At 35.0% G+C, this 13,779-nt stretch overlaps 1 protein-coding gene across 13 annotated transcripts in view; it reads right to left on the reverse strand.

Moving 5' to 3' along the window:
- LOC100062082 (S-adenosyl-L-methionine-dependent tRNA 4-demethylwyosine synthase TYW1) overlaps positions 1–13,779 on the reverse strand; it is a 214,316-nt gene that overhangs the window by 150,403 nt on the left and 50,134 nt on the right. The window contains exon 1 of one of the 13 annotated variants that reach the window (XM_070231778.1): positions 10,245–10,529. The exons of the other annotated variants lie outside the window; for them this stretch is intronic. The gene's annotated coding sequence lies outside the window, so the exon portion shown is untranslated. Of the gene's footprint in view, positions 1–10,244; positions 10,530–13,779 lie in introns of those variants that run through there. 13 annotated transcript variants of the gene reach the window in all.

Below are 13,779 nucleotides of genomic sequence, written 5' to 3' on the forward strand. Positions count from 1 at the left end.
ATAAAAATTTTCCCAGATAAACAAAAGTTAAGGGAGTTCATCGCCACAAGACATCCCCCAAAAGAAATCCTCAGGCAGGCCCTCATACCTTAAAAAAAAAAAAAAGAAAGAAAAGAAAAGAAAAGAAAAAGAGGAAAGGGGTTAGAAAACTGTGAGTAAGGAGATAAGTAGAAAGCCAAAATCAGAAAATTGCAGCTCTCCATCAGAACAGGTGAGCAAATGCTTAAGTATAACATTAAAGATAAAGGGAAGGAAAACATCAAGAATAAATATAATCTTGTCATTTTAACCACAAACTCACAACAAAAGAAGAAAAACAGATGTGACAATAATAACTTAGAAGGGGAGGAGGAAAGGGACGGAACTGGCTTAATCTAAGGAAATAAGAGGCTATTAAAAAATGAAGTATCTCATCTATGAGATGTTTTATACAAACCACTTGGTAACCACTAAACAAATAATTAGAGCAGAGACGCAAATTACAAATAAGGAGAAAACTAAGAAAACCAGCATAAAAAACTACCTAACTGAACTGATAGCCCAAAATACATGGGACGAGAAACAGAGGAAATGCAGAACTGGAAAACGAGGGATAAGCATTAGGTTCCCACATTTCAGTAATCTCTCTAAATGTAAATGTATTGAATTTTCCAGTCAAAAGACAGAGAGTGGCTGCGTGGATTACAAAACAAGACGCAACAATATGCTGCCTCCAGGAAACATGCTTCAGTCCCAAAGACAAACAGAGACTCAGAGTGAAGGGATGGAAGACGATACTCCAAGCTAACAGTGAACAAAAGAAAGCAGGTGTCAGCATGCTAATTTCAGACAAAGTAGACTCCAAGACAAAATAGGTAAAGAGACACAAACAGGGGCAGTATACAATGATAAAAGGGACACTCGACCAAGAGGACATAACACTTATATATATGCAGCCAACACAGAAGCACCAAAGAACATAAAGCAACTACTAACAAAACTAACAGGGGACATCAACAACAACACAATAACAGTAGGGGACCTCAACACCCCACTAACACCAATGGACAGATCATGCAGACATAAAGTCAACAAGAAAACTGTAGAATTAAATGAAAAACTAGACCAGATGGACTTAATAGATATATATAGAACACTCCATCCAAATACAGCAGGTTACACATTCTTCTCAAATGGGCATAAAACATTCTCAAGGACAAACCATATACTGGGAAACAAAGCAAACCTCAATAAATTAAAGAGGAATGAAACAATACCAAGCATCTCTTCTGACCATGATGCTATGAACCTAGAAATCAATTACAAGAAAAAGCTGGGAAAGGGGCGAAATGTGGATATTAAACAACACGCTACTGAACGACCAATGGATCATTGAAGAAATTAAAGGAACAATCAAACGTTATCTGGAGACAAATGAAAACGAAAACACACCTTACCAACACATTTGGGATGCAGCAAAAGCAGTATTAAGAAATTTACTGCAATACAGGCTCACCTCAACAAACAAGAAAAATCTCAAATAAGCAATCTCAACCTACACCTTAAGAGAATTAGAAACAGGAGAAAAAGCCCAAACTCAGGAGAAAGAAGGAAATATAAAAATTAGAGCAGAAATAAATAAAATTGAAACAAAAATGACAGTAGAAAGGATAAATGAAAAAAACAGCTGGTTCTTTGAGAAAATAAACAAAATTGACAAACCTTAAGCCAGGCTCACTAAGAAAAAAAGAGAGAAGACTCAAATGAATAAAATCAGAAATGAAACAGGAGAAATTACAATGCATAGCACAGAAATACAAAAGATTATAAGAGAATACTATGAAAAACTATATGCCAAGAAATTGGACAACCTAGAAGAAATGGATAAATTCTTAGACTCTTACACCCTCCCAAAACTGAATCAAGAAGAAATTAGAGAATGTGAATAGACCAATAACAAGTAAAGAGATTGAAACAGTGATCAAAAATAAAAGTCCAGGACCAGACAGCTTCTTTGGAGAATTCTACCATATATTCAAAGAAGATACCACCTATCCTTCTCAAACTATTGCAGAAAATTGAGGAAGATGGAACAACTCCTAACACATTCTACAAGGCCAACATCACTCTGATACCAAAGCCAAACAAGAACACAAAGAAGGAAAATTATAGGCCAATGTCACTGATAAGCATAGATGCAAGAATCATCAACAAAATATTAGCAAACCGAATACAGCAATACACTAAAAAGATCATACACCATGATCAAGTGGTATTTATACCAGTGACACAAGGATGGTTCAACATCCACAAGTCAATCAATGTGATACACCACATTAACAAAATGAGGAAAACCACATGATCATCTCAATAGACACAGAGAAAGCATCTGACAAGATCCAACATCCATTTATGAAATAGAAAGAAAGTGATGATAATATAAAGAGATGGAAAGACATTCCATGCACCTAGACTGGAAGAAAAAACATAGTTAAAATGTCCAGACTACCTAAAGCAATCAACAGATTCAATGCAATACCAATCAGAATCCCAATGACATTCTTCACAGAAATAGAACAAAGAATCCTAAAAATTCATATGGGACAACAAAAGACCCTGAATTGCTAAAGCAATCCTTTGAAAAAGAACAAAGCTGGAGGCATCACAATCCCTGACTTCAAAATATACTACAAAGCTATAGTAATCAAAACAGCATGGTACTGGTACAGAAAAAGGCACACAGATCAAGAGAACAGAATTGAAAGCCCAGCAATAAAACCACACATCTACAGACAGCAAATCTTTGACAAAGGAGCTGAGAACATACAACAGAGAAAGGAAAGTCTCTTCAACAAATGGTTCTTGGAAAAGTGGAAAGCTACATGTTAAAAGAATGAAAACAGACCATTCTCTTATGCCATTCACAAAAATAAACTCAAAATGGGGTCAAAGACTTTAAGGTAAAACCTGAAGCCATAAGACTTCTACAAGAAAACATAGGCAGTACACTCTTTGACATCAGCCTTAAAAGGATGTTCTCAGATACCATGTCTTCTTGGACAAGGGAAACAAAAGAAAGAATAAACAAATGGGATGTCATCAGACTAAAGAGCTTCTACAAGGCAAAGGAAAACGGGATTGAAAGGAAAAGACAACCCACCAACTGGGAAAAAATATTTGCAAATCACATATCTGACAAAGGGTTAATCTCCATAATATATAAAGAACTCACACAACTCAACAACAAAAAATCAAACAAGCCAATGAAAAAATGGGCACAGAATATGAACAGACATTTCTCCAAAGAAGATATACAGATGGCCAATAGGCACATGAAAAGATGCTAATCATCACTGATCATCAGGGAAATGCAAATCAAAACTACACTAAGATATCACCTTACATCTGTTAGAATGGCTATAATAACTAAGAAAAAAATAACAAATGTTGGAGAGGTTGTGGAGAAAAAGGAACCCTCATACACTGCTGGTGGGAATGCAAACTGGTGTTGCCACTATGGAAAACAGTATGGAGATTTCTTAAAAAATTAACAGTAAGAATACCATATGACCCAGCCATCCCACTACTGGGTATCCATCCAAAGAACTTGAAATCAACAATTCAAAGAGACTCATGCACCCCTATGTTCATCGCAGCATTATTTGCAATAGCTAAGATGTGGAAGCAACCTAAGTGCCTATCAACTGATGACTGGATAAAGAAGATATCCATATACATATATACACACATACACACAATGGAATACTACTCAGCCACAGAAAATGATAAAATCACCCCATTCACAACAACATGGATGGACCTTGAAGATATTATGTTAAGCAAAATAAACCAGAGAAAGAAAGACAAACTCTGTATGATTCCATTCATATGTGCAAGATAAACAAACACATGGACAAAGAGAACAGATTAGTGGTTACCAGGGGGAACGGAGGTGGGGGGGTGGGGCACAAAGGGTGAAGGGGTGCACCTATAAGATGACTGACAAATAATAATGTACAGACATTTCACTACGTTGTAAACTATCATAATGTCAATTAAAAAAAGATATTCAATGTAAATAATACCCAAAAGAGAGTAGAGGTGGCTATACGAGTATCAGACAAAATAGACTTTAAATCAAAAAAGATTACAAGAGACAAAGAAGGATATTATATATTAATAAAGGTTCAATACAACAAGAAGAGATGACAATTATAAACATTTACACACCTAATGACAGACTATCAAAATATATTAAGCAAAAATGTACAGAATTGAAGGGAGAAATAGTCCTACAATATTTGGAGATTTCAATACTCCACTCACAGTAACGGAGAAAACAACCAGACAGAAAATAAGTAAGGAAATAGAGGACTTAACACAATAAACCAACTAGCTCTAAAAGCATATATGCAACACTCCACCCAACAACAACAGCATACACTTTCTTCTCAAGTGCACATGGAACATTTTCCAAGCAGACCATAGGTTGGGCCACAAATTAAGTCTCCACAGATTTAAAAAATAGATATCATACAAAATATCTTCTTTGACCACAACAGGATGAAGACAGAAATCAATAACGTAAAGAAAATTGGAAAGTTCACAAAAGTGTGGAAATTAAACAGCACATTTTTAAACAACCAATGGATCAAGTAAGAAATCACAAGTGAGGGGCTGGCCCAGTGGTGCAGCAGTTAAGTGCTCATGTTCCGCTTCAGCAGCCCGGGGTTCACCGGTTCGGATCTTGGGTACAGACATGGCACCATGCGGCAAGCCATGCTGTGGTAGGCATCCACATATAAAGTAGAAGAAAATGGGCACAGATGTTACCTCAGGGCAGTCTTCTTGAGAAAAAAGAGGAGGCTTGGCAGATATTAGCTCAGGGCTAATCTTCTTCGGTAAAAAAGAAATCACAAGTGAAATTAGAAAACACTTAAGAGATGAATGAAAATGAAAACACAAACATCAAAGTTTATGGGATGCAGTGAGAGGAATGCTAACAGGGAAATTTACAGCTATAAATGCTTACATTAAAAGAAAAAAAGAGAACTCCAAACATCAACCTAACTTTACAACTTAAGGAATTAAAAAAAGGAGAACAAACAAACCCAAAGCTAGCAGAAGGAATGAAATAATAAAGATTAGAGCAGAGACAAATAAAACAGAGAATAGAAGAACAACAGAAAATCAATGAAACAAAAAATTGGTTCTTTGAAAAAATCAACAAAATCTACAAACTTTAGCTAAATGGACTAAGAAAAAAAGAAAGAAGCCTCAAATTACTAAAATCAGAAATGAAGGTGGGGACATTACTACCCATTGTCACAAATAAAGAGGATTTGAGAGTACTATGAACAACTGTACACCAAAAAATTGGATAACCAGTTGAAATGGACAAATTTCTAGAAGCAGAAAACCTACTAAGACTAAATCACAAAGAAACAGAAGACCTGAATAGACCTATCACTAGTAATGAGATTGAATCAGTAATCAAAAATCTCCCAACAACAAAAAAAGCCCTGGACCTAATCCTAATGGTCTTACTGGTGAATTCTACCAAACATTTTAAAGAACTAATACCAATCAAAAAAGGACAAGGTACTTGACTACACATTTCTCCAGAGAAAATATACAGATAGCCAATAAGCACATGAAAAAGATGATCAACATCACTAATCATTAAGGAAATGCAAATCCAAGTAACAATGAGATACGCTTCATACCTATTAGGATGGCTACTATCAAAAAATAGAAAACAACAAGTGTCGGTGAGGATGTGGAGAAACTGGAATCCTTGAGTACTGTTGGTGGGAATGTAAAATGGTGCAGATGCTATGTAAAACACTATGGAGGTTCCTCAAAAAATTAAAAATAGAATTACCATAGGATCCAGTAATTATACTTCTGGGTATATAGTAAAAAGAAGAGAAAGTAGGTCTCAAAGAAATATTTGCACAAACATGTTCACAGAAGCCTTATTCACAATAGCTAAAACATGGAAGCAACCCAAGTGTCTATCAACAGATGAACGGATAAAGAAAATGTGGTGTGTACACACAATGGAATATTATTCAACTTAAAAGAGGAAGGAAATTCTGCAATATGCTACAACATGGATAAACTTTGAGGACATTATGTGAAACAAGCCAGCCACAAAAAGACCAATACTGTGTGATTCCACCAATATGAAGTAGTGAGTCATCAAAACAATACAGATAGAAAGTACAAAGGTAGTTGCCAGTGGGCGGGGGGAGAGAAAAAGGGGGAATTACTGTTTCATATAGAGTTTCAGTTTTGCAAGATGAAAAGAGTTATGGGGACGAATGGTGGTGATGGCTGCACAACAAGGTGAATGTATTTAGTACCACTAAACTGTACACTTAAAAATAATTAAGACGGCAAATGTATTTATTTTAACAGAATTTAAAAAATTATTCTTCATAAAATAAAAAAAATATAAACAAAGAAAGAAGTGACTATTTTCCAAATCCCCGTGTGGAAAAAATTCTGTAAGCTTAAAAAAATAGAACAGCCAAGAACATACAATGGAGAAAGGAAAGTCTCTTCAATAAATGGTACTGGGAAAACTGGACAGCCATATGCAAAAGAATGAAAGTAGGCCATTATCTTACATCATACACAAAAATTAACTCAAAACAGATTAGACTTGAATGTAAGACCTGAAACCATAAAACTCCGGAAGAACATATGGGCAGTATGCTCTCTGACATCAGTCTTAGCAGTACTTTGTTGAATACGATGTCTCCTCACGCAAGCAAAACAAAAGAAAAAATAAACAAACAGGACTACATCAAACTAAAAGGCTTCTGCACAGCAAAGGAAACCATCAACAAAACAAAAAGATGGTTCTACCAATTGGGAAAAGATATTTGCAAATTCATATATCTAATAAGGGGTTAATATCCAAAATGCATAAAGAACTCATACACAATAACAACAACATAAACAAACAACCTGATCAAAAAATGGGCAGAGAATATGAACAGACATTTTTCCAAAGAAGATATAAATATGGCCAATAGGCACATGAAAAGATGTTCAACATCACTAATTATTAGGGAAATACAAATCAAACTACAATGAGATATCACCTCACACCCATCAGAATGGCTATTATTAAAAAGACAAGATATAACAAGTGTTGGAGAGGATATGTAGAAAAAGGAACCCCATACACTGCTGGCAGGAACATAAATTGGTGCTGCCACTTTGGAAAACAGTATGGAGATCCCTCAAAAGATTAAAAATAAACATACCAGACGATCCAGCTATTCAACTTCTAGGTATTTATCCAAAGAACATGAAAAGACTAATTGAAAAAGACATATGCACCCATATTTATTGCAGTACTGTTCACAATAGACAAGACTTGGAAGCAACTTAAGTGCCCAACAAGAGATGAATGGATAAAGAAGATGTGGTATGTATGTATATATATACACATACAGTGGAGTACTACTTGGCTATTAAAAAAGACAAGATCTTGCCATTTGCGACAACATGGCTAGACCTTCAGGGTATTATGCTAAGCAAATTACGCATAAGCGAAAGACAATTACAGTATGACTTCACTCATATGTGGAGTATAAACAAACAAAACACATAGATACGGAGAACAGACTGGTAGCTACCTGAGGGGAAGTGGGTGGGGAGAGGGCGAAACGGGCAAAGGGGCACACGTGTACAATGACGTATGGCAGCTATCATTGGCTTTTTGGCAGTGAACATAATGTAGTCAATACAAAAGACAAAATACAATGGTGTACACCTGAAATTTATATAATGCGATAAACCAATGTGACTTCAATAAAAGAAAAATTGGAGAAGAAAATATAAGGTAACATTAAATGGATAAAACTACATAAAAATGTAAAATTTAAGTACATCAAAAAAACAAACTAGGAAAAATATTTTCAGTAGACAACAAATCCAGTCTTTGTTAATAATTCTACAAACAGTTAACAGAAAATTATAAGAAAAGATTGTTAGCAAACCCTTTCAACTGGTAATGTCTTTTCTGGGATTTCACTCTAAGAAAATAATCTAAATGCAAATAAAACTTTATGCAAAAACATATTCTTCACATAATTAATTGTAATAGTGAGCAAAAAACCTGGAAACAACTATGTCATCACCAGATGAATAGCAAATTAAATTATGGCACATTCATCAATAATTATATAGTCCATTAAGAATTATATGTAAAAAAGATTTTTCAATAGGAAAAGGCTTATATTATAATGTTAGGTGAAATAATTGATACAAAATTTCATATACAATAGGATTTCAAATATGTAAAAACATATATAAAGATGAATAGTAAAAAAAGCTGGAACGAAAACACACCCAAATTTCTGCAAGGTGGAATATAATTTTTATTTTATTTCCTATATTTTTCTTATTTTTTACATAAAATATGTTCCTTTACTAGTAAACAAAAGCAATTTTGTTAAGGAAAAAATTTGAATCATAAACTTGACATAGCAACATCCACAAGTGTGTGAATATTTTCATCAATGTAAAGTCACAAATTGAAGCTCTGTGTGACTTTATTTTTTTCACCAGAATATGGGAGCTTTTCCAACTGCTACCTGCATAATTCATCACCATGCACTGTGTACTTCACACTATTCTCAAGTGCTGACAATGTGCTTTTTCAGCACTTTCTTGTGGCTGGGCATTTCAATAAGACTTACAGACATTCCCCTCCCCCAACTTCCATGTTCTAGCAGAACTCACTGTAAGGGAACAATGATATGAATTACTGAGAATTTCTCATCAGAAACAACAAAAGCCAAAAGACAATGAAGCAACATCTTTAAAGTACTGAAAGAAAAGATGTGAATACACAATTCAATATGCACCAAAAACAAAGAATGAAAGCAAAATAACAGATATTCTCAGGTGAAGAAAAACTAAGAATTCACTGCCAAGCAGACCTGCTCTACACAAAATGCTAAAGGAAGTCATGGCAAAAGAATGGGGAAAAGTAGAGTATACAATCACTAACCAAAAGAAAGCTGGGATGGCTATATTAACATCAGACAGTGTAAACTTCTGAACAAGGACTTCTTACCATAGATAAAGAGGGAGATTACATAACGATAAAAGGGCGGATTCACCAAGAAGACATAACAACCCTAAATGTGTATACCTAACATCAGAGCTGCAAAGCGCATGAAGCAAAAACTGATAGAACTGAAATGAGAAATAGGCCAATCCACAATTAGAGTTGGAGTCTTCAACACTCCCTTCTAAGTAACAGACAGAACAAGTAGATAGAAAATCAGCAAGGATATAAAATGACTAGTATCAAATCAACTTTTGATATGGGTTTGGGTTTCCTGGAGTTGTATTTGGGGGTGGGGAGAGGGAAACAGGAAAAGACATACAAAGTAAAGATAGGAGAGGGACCTTTTCACCAAGCTTAATGATTGAATTCACTAAGGGCAGGCCTCCTGCATATCCCTATTACCTTCCACATTATCTCTAGATATATAGAAAGCACTCGATACTTGCTGACAGTAGTGTAGTAATATCACAATTCGATTTCTCCTACTCCCTGTGACATGTGACTTAGGTAGTCCTTATGATTTTCTATATTACCACTGTAACTCAACATAACAAAGTCGCAGTTGTAATGAAAAGTCAAAATGCTATATCAAAAATGATATATGCTATATATGTGTATAAATATACTATATATGAGTTAAATACGCTATATATACATACACACATATACTTACGATAAATACATTTATTTTCCAGACTAGGACACTGCAACGGTCAGGATAGGAAAAGACACTGTCAATTAAAGTAAATGACCATCAAATAGGCAAGTCCTCCTCCATCAGTATCCTTAAAGTCATGTTTTCCTGGCTGAAACAATCTCCTACTCCAGGATTCCACTCAGGTGATAGAGATTTAGAAAATGAAGATGGCAAAGCCACAAAGCATCTGACAGATTGCTTGCCAAGCCCTTAACCTTTCAGGCAGATACTCCCTGATACAGCACTGAGAAAAGAAAAAAAATCATACTTCCCGTGCTTTGCTCAGCACTGTCATGTAAATCTTTATCTATACCATGAGAGTTGCTTCAGCTCAGGGCTCCCAGCAGTTCAAGCTTTATCATTCTTCACTATGACTGTTCTCCCCACTACACAGATATTTAACACCCACCAAATCAGCAGCAAACCACAATCACTTCCATATAAGTAGCCAACGTCTTCTGGTTCAGTTACCTGCTGTTGCGTAACACACTGCCCCAAAACTCAGCGGCTTAATACAACAGCAATCTATTATTTTCTCTGCTAATTCTGCGGCTCAGCTGGGTGGCTCTTCCACTCCCTGAAGTGTGTGCTGAGGTCCCTCACGCAGCTGTATGCAGAAGGAGTTTGGCTGGGGCTGCACACCAAGATCTCACTCAGATATCTGAGAGTTGACACTGGCTGGGGCACCTCACTCCTTGAGGAGTTAAGACTGGCTTCTTTGTAGTATGGTATCTAGGTTCCCAGAGGAAACATTCTAGGTTCCCAGAGGAAACATTCCAAGAGGACAAGCCTCAATGTGCAAGCACTTAGCAAGCCTCTACTTGCATCATGCCTGTTAATATCCCATTGGCCAAAGCAGGTCACATGGCCAATCCTAGTGTCATATGGGAAAGGACCAACAAGAATGTGAACACGGGAAGCCATGGTTCATGAAGGGCTACCCAGCCAATAGACTCCTACATCACTTATACTAATTATGTTCACCTTCAAGCCTAAAGACAAAAAGTCCTCACGTGATCATAATTTATTAGTTTTCAAAGAGCTTTAAGAGCTAATAGCTCTAGATCAATTTTTTGCTTATTATAACAAAATTCTTTTAACATTTGGTGATTATTGCAGTTCTTTGAGAGTAGACAGGAAAATATCTTGATTTTAGGTATTTAATATGTTTATTTAATATATGTTTACCATAGTATGTGCTAAGTGATACAGAGGAATAATGATTCTGACTTCACTGTATACTCCTTTTTTATATAACCCTACAGCTTTGACCTTAAAAAACAAAAGTTTAACCTATTCAAAAAAAATAAACAAATTTTTCAATTCTTTAAACTGAAACTAAACTGAAATACATCAACCAAATATCAAATTACCTCCATAATCACACAAATATACTATTCCAAAGAACTTCAGAAAAAATATTTTGAATGTACACGCTTAATGAGATGCATTCTACAGAGAGAAGGAGCTACAAAGCTTTTCTCATCTTAAAAATTATCAAGAACCCTAGGGCCAGTTGAGTGGCATAGTGGTTAAGTTTGTGAGCTCCGCTTCGGTGGCCCTGGGTTCACAGCTTCAGATGCCAGGCATGGACCTAGCACTGCTCGTCAAGCCACACTGTGGCAGCATCGCACATAAAACAGAGAAAGACTGGCACAGATGTTAGCACAGCAACAATCTTCCTCAAGCAAAAAGAGGAAGATTGGCAACAGATGTTAGCTCAGGACCAATATTCCTCATACAAAGAAAAAAAAAATTCCAGGACCCTAAAGAACTTCCATTTATGTGGTTTACATCAATCAAAATTTACATATTAGAAATTAGAATCAAGAAATGCTTAAAATATTTACGTATTTCATTTAAGATGAGACCATTACATGTCAACACAATAGCACAGTTTTATGAAAAATATATTTTCCAAAACAAAAAAAAGAGTAAAACAGTTGAATTCTTATATATGTTTATACATTCCAATTGTGATATGTTGTTTTTGTTAAGGTATATGAACAAATCTGGCCTCACACAGATACACAACTGGAAAAAAGGAGTATTTTAATAGCCTTTTCAGAAAATTATGAATGTTGTACTTTGATACTACCAAAACTCCACAAGTGGTAGTTTCATAAAGATTAACTAGATTGTGGTATCTGAAACCATATTAATAAACTTTTCATATCTTGTTACATTAAAATCTATTTGTCCAACTTGCACTTTGAATTTGATTTCATAACCATGCACCAGTCATTTGGAAAATACTGGTTCACCAGCTTATGCAGATCTTCCAAATAGCGACACGTTTCACTGTATAATATTTAAAAATCACATTTTTTAATATCACAACTGATCTCATCATTAAATTCTTTAAGTACTGGGAGTCTGTCAAACTTACGGCAACTAATACAAGTCTTCCAAAATTCTAATTTTCATTTTAAAGCTCAAATTCTATTACTAGCAACAAATACTTTCAGTTGTTTTCCTTGAAGTGTCAGGCTCACTTTATTTTTTAAAACACATGTGTCAAATATCTAAGCCTGAATAACCATAGTTAACTGTTCTTAAATGTAAAAATGATATTTCATGAAAAGAGTAACTTAACTTAAACAACTGCACAAATGCTTTTCCTTAAGACAACTATATACTGTAGTATGCAACAACAGTACTTTATGGATACTTTCAACTCTTCACACAGAATATTAAAAAGACAGGTATTTAAAGGTAGAGATTTTTAAAAATTAATAATTTTTGCTACTTCATCAAGGTAATTCTTAAGTGAAATTGGCATTAAAAAAAACAAGAAGTACATGTACCTTGACTACTAGCACACTTTAGTACATTGCCTTAATTCATACTAAGGGGTCAGTGCTTTTACCCACCGTTGCTTTTGCACCATTAGTTCAAATGTCCACACAGCAAAAAAGACAAATAACATCACAGTATTATTATGAAAATAGTTTTGCCCTCCAAGGACCCCAATGGGTCTGGAGACCACACTTTAAGACCCACTGTTGCAGGTTAATGGCAATAAATAATTATGTCAATGTTAGAAATCAAGAATTTTGTTGAGGGGAAAAAAGTGGTACAATTATAAAATCAAAGAAATTACTGAAAACTAATGTTAAAATCAAGCACTTTGGAAAACTGTTAATATCTACTAAAGTTAAACATAAACTTAAGCAATTCCACTCCGAGGTATACATCCAAGAAAAATGAGTGTTATCTCCAAAGACTTGTACATGATGTTCACAGCATTGGCTTCATACGAAATAGCAAAAAGCTGCAAACAATCTACGTGTCCATTAACAGGTGAATGAATAATCAAATGTGGCATATCTATACAATGGAATATATTCAGCAAGAAATGAAGTACTGATACACACAAAACATGGATGAATCTCAAAATAATTACGCCAAATGAAGGAAGCCAGATCAAAAAGAGAACATAATGCATGACTGTATTAAATTCTAAAAAACATAAATTTATATACAGAGACAGGAAAGCAAATCAGTGGTTTCCTGGGGATAGGAGTAAAGAGACAGATGGGTTACAAAGAAGCACAAGGAAATTTTGGGGGGGTGTTCATTATCTTGATTTTGTGATGGTTTCACTAGTATATACATGCCAAAACTCATCAAATTGTATACTCTAAATACATACAATTTCTTTTATGTCAACTATACTTCAATAAAGTTGAAACAATTTTAACTAAAACAAAAGGAAAACAGGGGGAGGGGTACACAGGAGTTAGCTGGAAAAGTTCCCACCAGCCAAAGTGTGAAAATTTGAGAATCAAAAAAGAAAATAACTGTGATGGATTAAACTGATGAAAATACATCACTACATAATGATATTCAAAAAAGAGATGAAAAGAAACATTTGTCACCATTTGAGATGGCTATTAAAACAACTTCTACTTTGAAAAGTGGTAACTAAAGAGAAAGAATTAAGCATTTATCCTGACTTGCCAATAGGAACTGCATTTCAGAGTAACCAAATAACCCCAGTTGA

Source organism: Equus caballus, chromosome 13 (genome assembly GCF_041296265.1).
Source record: "Equus caballus isolate H_3958 breed thoroughbred chromosome 13, TB-T2T, whole genome shotgun sequence".
NCBI classification, from domain to species: Eukaryota; Metazoa; Chordata; class Mammalia; order Perissodactyla; family Equidae; genus Equus; species Equus caballus.